At 44.3% G+C, this 16,947-nt stretch overlaps 1 protein-coding gene across 4 annotated transcripts in view; it reads left to right on the top strand.

Moving 5' to 3' along the window:
- Positions 1–4,735: 4,735 nt before the first annotated feature.
- The window catches only part of NCALD (neurocalcin delta), a 435,622-nt gene continuing 423,410 nt past the window's right edge, over positions 4,736–16,947 (top strand). For 2 of the 4 annotated variants that reach the window (XM_082364495.1, XM_082364490.1), the window contains exon 1: positions 5,153–5,194. The gene's annotated coding sequence lies outside the window, so the exon portion shown is untranslated. Of the gene's footprint in view, positions 5,023–5,152; positions 5,195–15,626; positions 15,805–16,947 lie in introns of those variants that run through there. The other 2 variants (XM_082364492.1, XM_082364494.1) reach the window with 2 other exon arrangements.

Raw genomic sequence — 16,947 nt, forward strand, 5'->3', positions numbered from 1 at the left:
ATGCTCAACATCTTAATTATTAGGGAAATAGAAATTAAAGCTACTACACACCATTTAAAATGGTTTAAAACAAAACAAACAAAAACATAGCCATATCAAGTCCTGGAATGAATACAGAACAACTGAACCCTCATACACTGCTACTGGGAATGCAATTTCAAAGGCAGTTTGGTAGTTTCTTTTATAGGTAAACATACACTCACTGTGGGAGCCAGCAAACCCAGTCCTACGTATTTACCCAAGTGAAATGATAACTTCTATTCACACAAAAACCTGTAGGCCAATATTTACAGTTGCTTTATTCATAATTGCCCTGAACTGGAAATAACCTAAACATCCTTCAACTGTGAGTAGATAAATAACTTGTAGTACATTCATACAATAAGAAGGCATAAACCACTGATGGACTCAACAACACAGGTGAATCTCACATACCTTAGACTCAGTGAAGGAAGCCAATCTTGAAAGGGTATATACTGTATGATTCCACTGATACGACATTTTGAACAGACAAAACTGTGAGGCAAAAAACACATCAGTAGTTTCCAGGGGCTAGGGTTAGGGGGAGGGCTTGACTACAAGGGGCAGCAGTATATTTGGAGTGATGGTACCATTTTGAATTTTGATGGTGGTAATGGATTTATCAAAATTTGCCGAACTGCTCCTTTAAAAAGTGACTTTTACTGTACATATATTTAAAAAATAAATTTACAAAGAGCCTTCAATGGCTTTGTATTGTTCTTAGAATAAATTCCAAACTAGAATAAATTTTGTGTTCTTTATCCTGACTTGCAAAGCAGTGCATGGCCTGGTCCTGCCACTCTCTGACCACATTGTCCCTCACTCTCCCCCTTGCCCACTGTATTGAACTCATTTTATGCACCAACTCAATGGATGATGAGACACCAATTTGCTAGAGCAAATCCAGCAATGGTTTGTGCTATGACTGTGGTCATGGAGTCAGGTTGCTGCTACTTCTGTCACTACCTTGGGTTGAATCTCTCAAGTTGCTCTTGGGTACAGCCCAACAGTGCCTCACCTCCTGCCATATGCCTTTTGCCTTCCACCTTGGGACTTCCCTAGTCTGCCCAGACACCTATTTGGTGACCACTCACATGCAACCAGGAGTGCTGATCAGATAACATTGAGCAATGGGAGAAAGGAGCCTGCAAATAAATGTTCTCTCTTTCTACCACACCAGAACTCTTTCCCCTGACCCCTGACAGACGTTTGAAGCTTCAGAAGCATTACGTTGCTTCTCTGTAGACCAGAAATCAGCATCTGCCTCTTGAATCCTTCTTTAGCCTATCCACTGATACCTCCATGCCGCCTCCTACAAATCCATGGTGCTTCCTGCAGACTCTGGCAACCATCACCAGCTGTGTAACACAACTCTTTGTAGTTGCTTTCCCTCTCTTCCTGACTCACTCCTCTTTTCTCTCTATCCTTTCCTGAGATTTCACTTCCCTATAGTCTAGTCACCTAACCATTTGCTTGGGCCCGACTTTCTAGGGAGTTCAGCCAAAGACACCCAATAAGCTTCAGTCACGTTAGGTTTCTTTGTGTTCCCAGAATAAGTTGTGTATTTCTCCCCTCAAATTAGATCTTTGGCACTCTGTTTCCTCTGCCTGGCTCTTTCCCTAGTTGTTCCAGCTTATCACTCTATGTGAATTCTTGACACAGCACTCATTTGCTACGGATCTTATGTGCTCTATCTATATATCTATCATCTATCATCTATTTTCTCTCTCATTAAGCTAGAAGCCCCACCAGAACATGAATCTTGTCTGCCTTGTTTAGTGCTATATCCTGAGAACCTAGAACAGTTTAAAGCACATTGGAGGCCCTTAGGAAGTATTTGTGGAGTAGATGAATGAATGCATGCCACTATTGACCTAGCTAGCCCCAAATTTACACACTCAGTTGCTTCCTTGACAAAAACTTGCAATTAAGTGCCCAAAGTTGGCCAAATGCCATGGTGAGAGCTGTCCCAGCACATTAGAACTCTGGAAGTGGGAGACTCTGACCATGGGCTCAAGGCCAGTTATTTCAGTGTTCCCAGTTTCCAATATCACACCGTTAAAGAGCATTGTAAAAAGTAGGGTCCAATATTTAGGCATAAATCTTGTGCCCTTGAATTAGGCAAAGCCTTTTAGATATAACACCAAAAGTACAAGCAACAAAAGAAAACATAGATAATTCATGCTTCCTCAAAATGAAAAACTTTTTTCTTTCACAGGAAATGGAAAGATAACCCACAGAATGGGAGGAATTATTTACAAAGTATATATCTGACTTATATCCAGATTATATAAAGAACACTTATACCTGAATAATAAATCATAATAAATAATGAGTAAAAAAGACAAATAACTGACTTTAAAAAAATGGGTAAAGGATCTGAATAGACATTTCTGCAGAGAAGATAAACACATGAGAAGATGATCAACATCATTAGCTGTTAGGAAAATGCAAATCAGAACCACAATGAGATACCACTTCATGGCCACTAGGATGGTATAAACTTGAAAAATGGCAAATAACAAGTGTTGGCAAGGATGTGGAGAAACTGGAACATTCACACACTGCTGGTGAGAATGTAAAATGGTGCAGCTGCTTTGGAAACCAGTGTAGCAGTTCCTCAAAATGTCAAACTTAGAGTTACTCTGTGACTCAGCAATACCACTCCTAAATAGACACCCAAGAGAAATAAAAACATACATCCACACAATAAAAGCATACACAAATGTTCATAGCCACATTATTTATAATAGCCCCAAAGTGGAAACAACCCAAATGTTCATCAACTGAAAAATGGATAAACATAATATGATATATCTATGCCATGGGACATTATTTGTTCATAAAAAGGAATGAAGTACTGATGACATGGATGAACCTTGACAACATTATGCTAAGTGAAAGAAAGCAGTCACAAAATACTTCACATTGTATGAAGACTTCATTTATATGAAATGTCCATAACAGGCAAATCTATAGAGAAAGTAGATTAGTGGTTGCCAGAGGCTGGGGGTTGGGAGAATAAAGGAAATGAGTGCTAATAAGCACAGCATTTCTTTTGGGGGTGATCAAAATCAGTTCTAAAATTGATTGTGGTGATAGTTGTACAACTCTATGAATATACTAAAAACATCAAATTGGATACCTTAAATCGGTGAATTGTATGCTATATGAGTTATATTTTAACAAAGCTTTTTTTTTCCTAAAAAGCAGAGATCATTAAAGCAAAATTAAAAAAATAAAGTGGATTTTTAAATCATTCTCTCTCAGAGACACCTCCACCCAAAGCACTGCCACCTTCTACTCACCAGGGTTCTTCCTGCAGTCTGTAGGCAATGACCAGGCCTAAATTGTGCAGGCCACAGGTGACAAAATGATGACCTAGGGACCCCTTGTGGCCTATAAACTCTTCTTTTTAAAAATATTTTTTAAATTAGTTACCAACATTTTAAAATTAGAAGAGCTCACATTAAATGTAGGTTTTTGGCTTCTCTGTGGAGCAAAAACAAAACAAAATGAAAAAAACCCCAACTTGAGTGGCCACACTGGCTCTGCATTTCCCATGTGGAAAAATGAGACTGTGTTTATGTCCTTGAAGTCCTTCCCAGTTTGGCCCTGTACAACCAGGCTAAGTCACTTGTTATTTCTTTTTAATCCCTTAGGGACGTTTGAGTTTGCAGCACCTGCTCAGACCTTTGCCTGCATCAAAACTTTTTGGTTTGTCATCCCGTTGCCTCAGGCTCAGTTTGATGATTGGCTTATCCCTGGATTTCCAACCCTGGCTGCACATCAGAATTTCCTGGGGCCCTTGTAAAGCGTCCCTAAGCAAGGCTGCACCCCAAGCAGTTAAATCAGAATCTATGGGTGTGGGGCGAGGCCTACCACTAAAAAACAAACAAAAAAATCCAACTCCCTAGGTGATTCCAAAGTGTACCCAGAGAGGCAAAAACACTGAGCTAATCTGCTAATCCAATCCAGGAACAAATTTTAGTATCCCATAAATGGTTTAATGGCCTCTCAGATGACTTTGGTTTTGTAAGCTTTGCCTGAAGGAGTAAATGATGTGGAAAAGGAAGGCAGAACTAAGAACTAAGAGGATGGCTTTGGTCAGGGGAACATTTTCCGTGATTTTCAAATCAGAGTTGGCAGATGTGTGAACCTAAATGTGACTGTTATTTCTACAACTACTAGTCATATTAAAAGATTTTGTAATCATTATAACAAGCATGGACAAGTCATGGTGCCTTTACAGCTTTACATGGTGCCTTTTTGTTATTTTTACCAGCAAGTTTTTTTAATCAATGAATTTGGCTTGCTATTGAGATCTTCTGTGGGTTCTGGAAGTGTTGCTGCAGTTGACAAGTATAGGAAGTTACAGTGGCTTTTTGAGAGGTCCTGAGTGGCCATCGCAGCGGGACAGGAACATGTGATGGCAGTCACTTGATAAATATTGGTTGAATAAATTGGCAAGACATTTGCCTCTTATCATCTCCAGTGGAGATGGAAGATTTGGTGACATTCTGCGGTGGGCTACAGGAGGTGGGGGGAACGAGGGAGGAAGAGATCCCTTAGATGTCCTTCTTTCCAGCTTTTTGTTAAGCTCTGGTAAAGAAAACACTGATGAGGCAAAGCAGCCCGTCCCTCCTTGCGGGCCTGTCCTTCCAAGACTCCCTAGAACTTCACCGCTGCGTAGCAGGGACCCCAGGGTCTCCCAATTGAAGCCTAGAAGAAGGTGCTCTACGTTGAATCTGACCTTCCCACGACCCTAACAGGCAAACAGATGGCACCGCTTGGAAAGTACCAGTGCAGCCTGGCTAGAAGACTGGCGGTGGGCTAGGACTAGCGGGTATAACGGGGATAATAAGCCTAGCGGCCGCACCAGCACAACATCGGGGTGTCCACTGCACCTGCAAACCGCGCGCGCGCCTCAGCTTGGTCCTCTGCACCCCCCCAGCCGTCCGCCTACCCAGGAGAGGCTGCCTGCGGGGCCGCAGTGGGGAGGTGGGTCGGCGGCCGCGAGGGGGGAGGCGGCGAGCCAGGCTGGGGAGGGGGGCGCGGCGGGCGGCGGTGCTGTCCACGGGGAGGCGGGCGGAGGGAAGGCGCCGCCGCCGCCGCCGCCGCCGCCGCCGCCGCCTCACCCGCGGCGACACAGACGCTGGGAGCGGCCGAGGCGGTGAGTCGCAGCGCCTTCCGTCTGCTTCTCCGGAGCGAGAGCGTAGTCGTAGTTGCCGCCTGGCGGGTGTGCGGGGGCGGTGGCACCGGGAGCGCCTGCTGGGGGGACCGGCGCGCTCGGGGCGCGGCGGGCGCAGGGGTGGGCGCGAGGAGCGCGCGGTCCCGGAGACCTGGTCCCCGCAGCCCTTCCCGGGTGCAGCTCATCCTGTCAGTTCCCCCGTCCTTCCTTCAGTGCCTCTGAGGGAAAATAAAACAAAACCAAAGACCCTGAAGATGGTGGCAGAAAAGGAGAGAGCAACTTTGCAGAGGGACGCGCAGGGGCGCACAGGGCAGGCAGGTTGGGGGCGCGCTGGGTCGGAAGGGGGCGTTGGTGCGCCTGGTGGCCCGGGACACCAGAAGCATTCCTCCCGGGGTCGGGGGAGGAGGTTGGGGTCGAGGGCACTCGCCGGTTCCCGGGCCTCAGAGTCGGCCCTCAGAGGCCGCAGGAGTAACGTGCGAGGGGTGGGCGCCTGGGGAGGGGGCTTTGGGAACCACCAACAGGCGCCAGTGGAACGCAGACGAGGAAGTGGTCTGCATTTTGGACTCCGGACCTGAAAGATTTGGGTCTCTTGCCCTCGGGAACTCGGGAAGGGGTGTGCTGGGGAGATGTGTTTGAGTGTTTTTCAGTGCATACCGATTTATTTTTAGCTCCCAGAGAAGCAGGATGTGCAAAGTGGGTTGTATCAGCCCGGGAGGGGCAGGAGGTCTCCTTGTCCGCAGGAAATACACAAGTTTCTTGCTGCAGATGCTTGCTTTAACTCTCATGCCTGGAGAAAGAGAGCCATTTGGCTCTCTGAAGGTCTCCCCGCCAGGGCCACTTTCTTCCTGCGGGTCTGTCTGAGGCCGCTGGCCAGGCAAGCGTGCTTCTGTTGTTAAGCGCTGGCCCCAAATAATGGTACATGTTCTGCTCTGTAGGGCAACTAGTGGGAAACACAGAAGTAGGGCTGCCAGGGTCTTGCTTGCTGAGAAGGAAACCACACAGGCTTGCTCAAAGTTTTCCCAGTTCTGGCTGATTTGAAAATAATAGACCTAAGCCTCTGTATTACCAAGAGCAGACTTTGCTGTCAGGGTTTCTCAGACCTGACTGGCAATGCTTGTGAGGTTTTTCACTCCAAATGCGCCTGCAAGGACTGCAAAGGAGAAAGGGGTGGTGGGGTGATGGGGAGAGTGTGGGTGTATGGGGAGTGCTGGTTGAGGGCTAAATATAGACTTGGGGATGGGGCTTCTTTCAGAAGTGGAGGCTCAAGAAGCTGAAACCCAAATGTTCAGGTACCCAAGCCAGGCCTCTGGAGATCGCCCTGGAGTCTCCCCCATTTCAACCACTCAGCGCGCATCTCGAATAGCCACTCTCTGTAAGTGTGCTTAGGAGAGTGGGCTGTGAGGAGCGTGGACTCTGCAACCAGGCTGCTGGATGTGACTTCTGGACGGGACACAAATAGCTCTCAGACCTTGGGCTCCTTGCTTAATCTCTCTGGGTTTCCTGAGCTGTGGTTGACAATAGGTACCAAACTTATCTCAGTCTTGTTGTGAAGATAAAGTGAATTAATACACAAAAAGCACTTCACACAGTGCTTTGTCATTAGAAAGTGCTGCATAAATGTGAGCTCTTATTTTTGTTGTTGTTGATGTCTGCCCCCTTCCCTCAGTTCCTGCTGTCACTGATTTAGTTCATAACCTCATCACTTCTTGCCTGAATTGCTCCAGTTGCCTTCACACTGGGCTCCTTGCTCCAAATCAGGACTCTCTTGCTCCAGTGGATTCTCCAAACTGCAACTAGAATGCTTGTTTTGAAAATAAAAGTCTAAGCCAGTCATTCGGCTTAGTTCCCTCAGAAGCTTTCTGTGGCTTTCAGGATAGAGTTTGGACTCCAAGTCCTTCATGACCCTACCCTGGTCTCCTTGCCAGCTTCATCTCCCAACTCCCCCCGCCCCCAAACCCCATGTGTAGCCTTTACTCAGGCCACTGAGTCTCAGCACCTGCCATCCTCCCATCCTTCCTTGTCTGGTCAACCCCTGTGCATTCTTCCCTGCTCTGCTGCAGTGACACTGCCCTCCAGCAGACCTCCTGGTACTCACCTCCGCCACAGCTGACTGAGCTGCCCTTGCTTCATGCTGGAATGTTACCCTGCACCTACCCCTCCTATCACTCTGCATTATCATCTGCAGTTGTCTTTCCTACCTGCAAGTGCCTTGAGAGGTGGATTGGGATTATAAGTCATTGTTTATTGGATGAATGAATGAACATCAGTCAAGCAAAGTTCATTCCTTTTCACTAAAACCAGAAACAAACAAGGAAAATAATAAGGAGGAGGACCAAACCAACTTTTATGCATACTACTCTGCAATTAAAAAAGCTTTGGATTGACATGTATACACTGATGTGTATAAAATGGATGACTAATAAAAAACAAAAGCTTTGGGAAATAAGGAACAAATAAGGACTCAAAGGTTGGTCAAAAGAAATGTGGCACAGTCTCTTGGAACAATTTCAGAGGTGTTTTTTTAATTGTAAGGAGTTAGACTAACAATGGAGAAATGTAGTGATTTGAACTCTTGCTTTCCTCAGATTGGCTGTGGGGAATGAGTGTTCAGCTGTCTGAGGGGCTGTGCAGTGAAATTGCTTCTGGAAGTAGAAGTGAAGGTCAGCACGTACATGGGCTTTGTAGCTGTTCCTTGGATTGTAGCTTCCCCCAGAGTGTGGGTGTCAGCTTGCCCTGGGATTGGTATGATAAGAACAGAAACTCTCCTGTCATCAAAGCTCCTCTGTACTTTTCAGGCAATGCAGTGTGTTCTGTGTGTGCACTTCTGACTGAGGTGGCATTTCCAAGTGCTCCAGTACTGAGCTCCCAGGAGTCCTGCAGAGGGAGATAAGATGGTGCCTGGATCTCTGGGACAGCCCCAGAGTCTGATTTCAAGGCTCCAGAGCAGGGGGTTTTGTAAGCTGAAAGATCAAAAAATGCTTTTTAACATTTTTAAGGGGTTGGAAACACAACAAATCAAAACACAAAGAAGAATATATATTAGAGACCATGCCTAAAATACTTACTACACTGTTCTTTACATAAAAACTGCCAGCTGCTGTTCTGGAGCTAAGACAATTGGTTTCATTTTGCCTGTCATCTTTGACTGATTTGATTGGTAGTGGCTGTCTGGAGAGCTGGGTTGAAGAGGAATCCAAGGCTGGGTCCAGGCTCAGTAGGAACGAGTGCTGTTGTCAATTAGTGATGTCTGTCAGGGTTTGGGATTAGGCAATAATGACAGCCAGGCTTGGTCTTCACCATCCCTCTGTCTCTATCACCATGATAGAATACCCCAGCATTCCTGAGTTCTACACTAGTCTAGGGCTTGGGCTTGGTTGCAGGTTTCATCCCTGAGCCATAGGCTAAGAAGTAGGAGCAAGGGTGTTTCTCCAGCACAACATTGTTATACTGTCACCAGGTGATTGGCCAATAGATTTTTGGATTGCAAAGCAATAGATGTCCACTATAGTAATGTCAGCATTCCCACTTAACAGATGACAGGCTTAGGGGCAGTCAATAAGTTGCCCGTGGACACATGGCTAGCAAACAAAGGAGTTCTGATTTAAAACCCACAATTTATGCACTTAGTAGGATTGTTTGTCAACAGAACAATTTAAAGTGAGTTTAGCGTGAGGTTCTACTCTTTTCATTTCTGAAAATATAGGTAACTAACTTCAAGAAATGTTAAGTACTGACTGGCTAGAAGACTTGAGAAAAAAAAGAACATAGACTTCTTTGGCTAGATTTTTACTCACTTATTCAACCAATATTTTTGAGGATGTGCTCCACATTTTGTTAAGTTCTAGGGATTTGGATGAATATGATCTAGTCCCTTGTCTTGAAGGAATTTGTATTCCAGCTTGAAAGTGCAAGACATAATTAGGGAACAGATTGCTGGAATGAGGGGTATATGGGGGAAGTGCAGGAGCTGAGCACCCTTGATGGAGACAGTGACCTTCCAGTTTGTGTATCTCCAGCGCGGTGCTTTGTGTAATAGGTGAGCAATTAATATTTCTTAAATACGTTTAAAAATTGTGGTTAAATATATATAGCATAAAGTTTACCATTTTAACCATTTTTAAGTGTGCTGTTTTGTGGCATTAAGTACGTTCACACTGTTGTGCAACCGTCACCACCATCTATCTTCAGAACTTTTTCAATTTCCCAAACTGAAACTCCATACCCATTATACAAAAACTTTTAATTTCCTCGTGCCCACTAGACCCTGGCCACCACCATTCATTCTACTTTCTGTTTCTATGGATTTGACTACTCTGGGTACCTCATATAAGTGGAATCATGCAATATTTGTCCTTTTGTGACTAGCTTATTTCACTTAGCATAATGTCTTCAAGGTTTATTCATATTGTAGCATGTGTCAGAATTTCCTTTCTTCTTAAAGCTGACTAATATTCCATTGTATGCATATACCACATTTGTTTATCCGTTTATCTGTCGATGGATATTTGGGTTGCTTCTACTTTCTGGCTATTTTGAGTGATGCTGTTATAAGCATAAACCCTATGAAATGTTTATCAGCCACGGTCCTACGGGGAGGCAGACGACACTCAAATGGGTATAACTGAAGAAAGTTTAATGAAGAGAATATAGTAGTTCCCGCTTATCCTCGGTTTTGCTTTCTAAGGTTTCATTTACCATGGTCAGAAAATAAGTGGAAGATCTGGAAATAAACAATTCAAGTCGTGCGCCATTTTGAGTAGTGATGAAATCTCGCGTTATCTTGCTCCGCCCCGCCTCAGACGGAATCGTCTTTTTGGCCGGCGTATCCTGCCCGGTAGTCGCTTAGTAGATCCACTTTCGTGGTATCTCAGTTCTCGTATTCAAGTCACCCTTATTTTACTTAATAATGGCCCAAAAGCGCAAGGGTAGTGATGCTGGGAATTCTCGTATGCCAAAGAGAAGCTGTAAAGTGCTTACTTTAAGTGAAAAGGTGAAAGCTCTCAACAAGGAAAGAAAACAAAATCTTACGCTGAGGTTGCTGAGATTTACGGTAAGAACAAATCCTCTATCCGTGAAATTGTGAAGAAGGAAAAAGAAATATGTGCCGTGCTAGTTTTTTTTTTTTTTAACTTTTGGGTTTATTTATTTATTTATTTTTGGCTGTGTTGTGTCTTCGTTTCTGTGAGGGCTTTCTCTAGTTGCAGCAAGCGGGGGCCACTCTTCATCGCGGTGCGCGGGCCTCTCACTATCGCGGCCTCTCTTGTTGCGGAGCACAGGCTCCAGACGCGGAGGCTCAGTAGTTGTGGCTCACGGGCCTAGCTGCTCCGCGGCATGTGGGATCTTCCCAGACCAGGGCTCGAAGCCGTGTCCCCTGCATTGGCAGGCAGATTCTCAACCACTGCGCGTCCAGGGAAGCCCATGCTGTGCTAGTTTTGCTATCATATCTCAAACTAAAAAAGTTACAGCCCCTAACCTGGGCCCTGCGACCCTCACGGACTGTGTCAGTGTTGGGCTCCAAGAAGGCCTGAGTCCCCCCTGAAATACTGTGTAAAATTTGTGCATGGGTGCATTTTTTCCTGAAGAAAAAAAAAAAGAAGTTACGGCCCCAGTGAATGATAAATGTTTAGTTAAGATGGAAAAGGCATTACATTTGTACAATTAAGATATTTTGAGAGAGGGAAAGAGAGACCACGTTCACATAACTTCTATTACAGTATATTGCTATAACTGTTTAATTTTATTAGTTATTGTTGTTAATCTCTAACTGTGCCTAACTTATTAATTAAGCTTTACCATAGCTACATATGTATAGGAAAAATCATAGTATATATAGGGTTTAGCACTGTCCGTGGTTTCAGGCATCCACTGGGGGGCTTGGAATGTGTTCCCCATGGATAATGGGGGACTACCATATTCATAAAGTTGTGGGCAAATTAAGGGAAGTCACCCAGACTGGCTAGATGAGTGTGCAGTCCTGAAAGGGTGACATGAAGGAGCAGTTTCTGGAATTGCTCTTCAGTAGAAGAATACAGCTACTGCCAAGGTATGGCCTGGCAGGGAGGCACCAGGTGAGTAAGTCCCCAGCCACTCTTTTCAACCCCCTCTAATCTGCTGGTGTCTTCCAATTGGCCAAACCAACCAGAAGCCAGAGGGCAAGAAATGCAGGGACTACCTTTTTCATAGACATCAGCCTCCCAGGGCTGAGAGCAGAGTGGAGAAGGGAGGAGGTTGGATCTGGAGGGCAAAGCAGAGAGAATCCGGCAAGAGGGAGCATTACGATTATCCTTTACAGGTGAGAGAACTAAAGCATCAAGAGGTTGAGTGGCCTACCCTAGGTCAGTAGCTAGTAAGTTGTGGAGCTGGGATTTGAACCCAGGAACATTTCTTCTGTACATCCAGTTGGATCTGGAATGTTAGGTTTTTCAGAAACCTGTGTGTTTTGATTCTTTGGTAATAACCTGATTTGTGCAAACTTAGCTAGGCTGTCAAAATTTAGAGTAAGTGACTGCTCAGAAATCACCCCCCCCTTTTTTCTAAATAACTGTGTGTATTTTTTTTTTTTTAATATTTATTTATTTTTTGGCTGCGTCAGGTCTGAGTTGTGGCACGTGGGATCTTTCAGTGTGGTGCACGGTCCCTTTGTTAGTTGCTGTGAGTGCACGGGCTTCTCTCTAGTTGTGGCATGTGGACCCTGTAGTTGCGGCACGTGGGCTCTCTAGTTGTGTCACGCAGGCTTCGTTGCCCTGCGGCATCCCCTGCATTGCAAGATGGATTCTTAACCACTGGACCACCAGGGGAGTCCCAACAACAGGTATTTTTTAGATATGTTTCATAGCTGATTGGTTATGTTTCAATAAAAAATCCTTTTTCTATATAGTTGATGGGGGTGATATGTCCGTGAAACACACGTGAGAAAGCTGTAAGTTTGTTTTGTTTTGTTTTTAGTTGAAAGTTTCAAAAGAGTTTGTAGTGTAACCTGACCGCTTAAACATTAATGAGACTTGGCCACCTTGGAAGGTGAAGAGTGTCGAGGACAAAGGAGGTGGTAGTTCCCTCCCTGCTCTTCTGGCTGGAGGGAATGCACAGGGCAGGGGCTAGTGTGTGGGAGGTGGAGCCCATCGCCCCTGAGGCATGACATGAGGGGCTCTGTAGCCAGAAGAAGCTCTGTGGGAGCCTGATTATCATGGTCTCCAACTACATGTAGTACTGCATTGTGGAAAAGACCTGTTCTGGGGCCAGAACTAGGCTCACTGTGAAAACAGAATGGGCTGCTTTGGAAGGCCTCAGATTTTCCATTCCCTGAGGCTGTGAAGCTGAGGCCACAGGTGAGAGGTGTGGCTGAGGGCTTGTATTAGTTTCCTGTGGCCTCTACAACAAATTACCACAAACTGGGTGGCTGAAAATAACAGAAATTTATTTTCTCACCATTTTGGAGGCCAGAAGTCTGAAATCAAGTTAACAGCAGGGCCAGGCTTTTTCCAGAGGCTCTGGAGGAGAATTCTTTGCTTGCTTCTCCTAGTTTCCGGTGGCTATCAGCATTTCTGGGCTTGAGGCTACATAACTCCCACTCCTGCCTCTGTGGTCACGTGGCCTCCTCCTCTCCTCTGTGTGTCCCCTATAAGGACACCTGTCATTGGATTTAGGGCTTACCTGGATAATAATTCTAGATAATTTTCCCCCCAGTTTTATTGAGAAAGGCTGACATACATCACTATAAGTTTAAGGTATACAGCATGATGGTTTGATTTACATGTAGTGTAAAATGATTACCACAAAGGTTCAGCTAACATCCATTGTCTCATATTTATACAATAAAAAGAAAAGAAAGACAAAAAGAAAAAAAAATGTTTCCTCTGTGATGAGAACTCTTAGGATTTATTCTCTTAACATTTTTCCCATACATCACACAGCAGGGTTAACTATAACATCATATTGTACATTCCGTCCCTACTACTTAATGTATCTTATAACTGTAAGTTTGTACCTTTTGACCATCTTCCTCCAATTCCTTCTTCTCCCATCCTCTGCCTCTGGTAACGACAAGTCTGATCTCTTTTTCTATGAGTTTGGTGGGTTTTTAAAAATTTGTTTGTTTTTAGATTCCACATATAAGTGATATATAATGTTTGTCTTTCTCTGTCTGACTTATTTCATTTAGCATAATACCTTCAAGGTCCATCCATGTTGTTACAAATGGTAGGATTTTCTCATTTTTTTATGGCTGAATAACATTCCACTGTGTATATATACCACAGCTTCTTTATCCATTCATCATCAGTGGACACTTAGGTTGTTCCTATGTCTTGGCTATTGTAAATAATGCTGCTATGAACATGGGGTTGCAGATATCTTTTTGAGTTAGTGTTTTCATTTCCTTTGGATATATTCCCAGAAATGAAATTGCTGGACCATATGGTGGTTCTATTTTTAATTTTTTGAGGATCTTCCATACTGTTTTTCATAGTGGCTGTACCAATTTACAGTCCCACCAGCAGTGCACAGGGGTTTCCTTTTCTTCACATCCACACTGGCATTTGTGATCTCTTGTCTTTCTAACGATGACCATTCTAACAGTAGTGGCAGGTGCTATCTCATTGTGGTTTTAATTTGCATTTTACAGGATGGTCTTATTTCAAGATCCTCAACTTAATTATATCTGCAAAGACCCTTTGTTCAAATAAGATCATATTCGCCTGTTCCTGGGTTTAGGATGCGGACATATCTTTTTGGGGGCCACCATTCACCCCACAACAGAGCTCGTGAGTGTACACTGCAATCCTTGATCCTGTGATTCTGTCATGATGCCCATAGATTTGATTTACCACCTGGGCTATAGGCTCCTTGATATAGTATGGCTCCTGTAAATGCTTTTGATTTGATCTGTTGAAATTTTATTTTAACTTTAAATGACAAACAAACAAAATTCTTAGAATCTGCCATCCCTCATTTCTGAAATGAAGGGGTGAGTGAAAAAGGCTGTCAAAACAGTTCGGTCCCTGCCTTGCTGGAAGTTTTCTGTGCTTTGCTTTGTCCCGTGCTTGGAGGAAATGAATGGGAGAAGGGCAGTCACTGCTCCTGTTCTGGCTTCTCACCTGGGGTTGCTAGATGCTTTTAAAACTGTAATTACTCAGAGGAAGGCTAAAGATGTTAGAGTCTTTCAGGAAAATGAAGCAGAAGCAGTAAAGTCTCAAGTTTTAGTCCTTCAGAAAACATTGGCTTAGAAATATGGTTTGTAAATGTTGCCAGCCTATCAGCAAGGCTTTTATGCATGTGTTTTCAATAATGAGTCCTAAACTGGGGCCTGTGTACATCAGGCACACAAGACAAGGTCAAGGGTGGCTTTGGCAATTATCTGGCTAATTTGATGAATATAACTCATCAAGTGGAATATATCAAGAGAGCCCACCCCAGGGTGTAAATTATTCTGTTTGTTTGTCTGTGTTGATCACATTAACTGGGTAAGAGCCAACATCCATTCCCTCTGTGCTATGGAGAGGCCGTTGTAATTAAGGTCCATTTCTCTCCAGGGGCCAGCTAATTTTGGTTTCTCAGCCACTTTGCAGTTTGACTTCAAAAGGGAAAGAGGAAAGAAAAAAAAGGTAAAATGTCCCTTCACTTTATTATGTTATGTATTCTGCTATAACATTGTTACTCTGGTTAATATTAACTTTGGATCTGTTTGCTTTGAATAGTATACCTGGCATACTGTGATGCTTAGAAAATTTAGTCTCACCAGCTGAAGAAAATGGTTTGCCTTGCACAAGACTGGCTGCATAATTTAGCAGGCCCAGTGCAAAACGAAAATGGGAGGCCCCTGTTAAAAAAGTTGTTAAGAATTTCAAGATGGTGTCAGCGAGCATTAAATCAAGCAGGAGGCCCTTCTGAACATAGCGCCTTGTGTAACTGCACAGGTCACTTGCCCATGAAGCTGGCCCTGGAGTCACATAGATGCCGAGGATGGCATCTTCTGACTTACTGGCATCTTCTTGACGCCCAGAGAGCGACTAGGCCAGTTTCCTCTGCTGCAGTTGAAGCACACTCTTCTGTAGGGACAAGGGCAGCGAGCAGGCTGGCCATCTCTTGTTGTGTCCTCTGTGTCTCCTTCCTCCCTTATCCACCTGGCTCTGTGCCCTGAGAGGCTGATCTCTACCATCAGCATCAGTGTCCATCTTTGTCTTCTGATTCCTAGTGTAATTCAGCCTATGGTGGGTCCAGCCATTGTTGGGAGGGTGGGAGGAGAGTGAGGTAGGGTAGTTATTTCCTCCGTTCCCTCCTGCTGGGTTGGATGTTGCAGGGTGGCTTGTCTGTTGCCAAAGGCCACAGCTGCATCCAGGCATCCTCTGCCTGCAGCCATCCTCCCCGCATTCCTTTAGCCACTCCTTCCCCTCTAGCCCTCAGGCCTAGGGTGGTAACGCTCCCTGATGCTGTGAGCCGAGCCTTCACTGCTTTCCTGAACCCCGATGGCTCTGCTAACCGTGACTGCTGCATCGACTCCTGGAAAAGCTGGCAGTCAGGAGGCAGTGTGTCCACACCGCAGTGGTGGAGAATGTGTGCTTGGAGTTGGGCATTTGAATTCTCTGGCATGACTTTGGGTGAGTCATCTCATCTGCAAAATGAGCATAATGATAGTTCTTCGCTTCTGGGGTTGTTTTGAGCATGAATTGACGTCACGTGGGCATCATGCTTGGCACAGTGCCTGCTATGCAGTAAGTGCTTGTGAAGCCTGGTGGCATTTGCCATTAGTTCTCTGTAGTGTCCCACTTGAGGGGATACACTGTTTACTTTGTCTCTGATCTGAACCAAGGCACTTACAGCCTAGAGTATACCAATGATTATCAAGTTTTCACTATTTCACTGTTGTTTTGGGTTTTTTTTTGTCTATTCAGCGAGATTGTAGTGTTCTGGAGATCAGAGATTCTATCTCCAGAATTGTCTTGGTGCTAATCTAAGTTCCCAACCTAGTAGCTAGCACATCATTAAGTGGTCAAGAAATATGTCTTGGCTAAATATAGTGACCATATAATTTATTGTTCACACCAGGACCCTTTTGAGTGTGAAGGAGGAGAGCTTTTTAATGCTTATAACAAAACAACAGGCACAAACACGGATGTCCTAGGCAATCCAGGCGAAGAGCGACATATGGTCCCCCTAGTTAAGTGGGACTTAAGATAGTTTTCCAAATGTGTTTTAAAGTTTGCCAGGCTACCCTTTTTTGTATTAGTCTGCCTTTGTTTTATTAGATAAAAACTTGAGATTTCAACAACATAGAAGAAATATGTTTAACACTCCTAGCAGATTCTTGACCCAAATTTGAGGCAATAGGTCAGGGCTTCTTATACAAATAGAGACCTACTTTTATACCTTATTACCCTTCTTTATACTGGGCACCTGCTTACAAAACTTTCTCCTGTACCTACATTTCCCCCACTATTTAGTCTCCTAGTTTTCATCTTTTTCTTGCAGTAGTGATCATTTATGTTCAAAAGATGGCAAAATAGATTCATATACATATATTTTTCCAAACATCTCTGTCTTTGTATTTCTGGTTGCCTAGGTGACATTTCCAAGAGAATGTGTGCGAATCTGCTATTATTAAAGTGGCGATAACATGGCAACTATTTTTAGGCCCTTCTATACCTTTCTTTTTCCCCACCAGACCGTGTAATTGGTTTATTTTTTCTGTTTTCATTATTGGAAGGCCATGTATAGCTTCCTTCCTCTAGTTCTAATTTGAG

The sequence above is a fragment of the Balaenoptera borealis genome, assembly GCF_965194805.1.
Source record: "Balaenoptera borealis genome assembly, chromosome: 17".
NCBI lineage: Eukaryota > Metazoa > Chordata > Mammalia > Artiodactyla > Balaenopteridae > Balaenoptera > Balaenoptera borealis.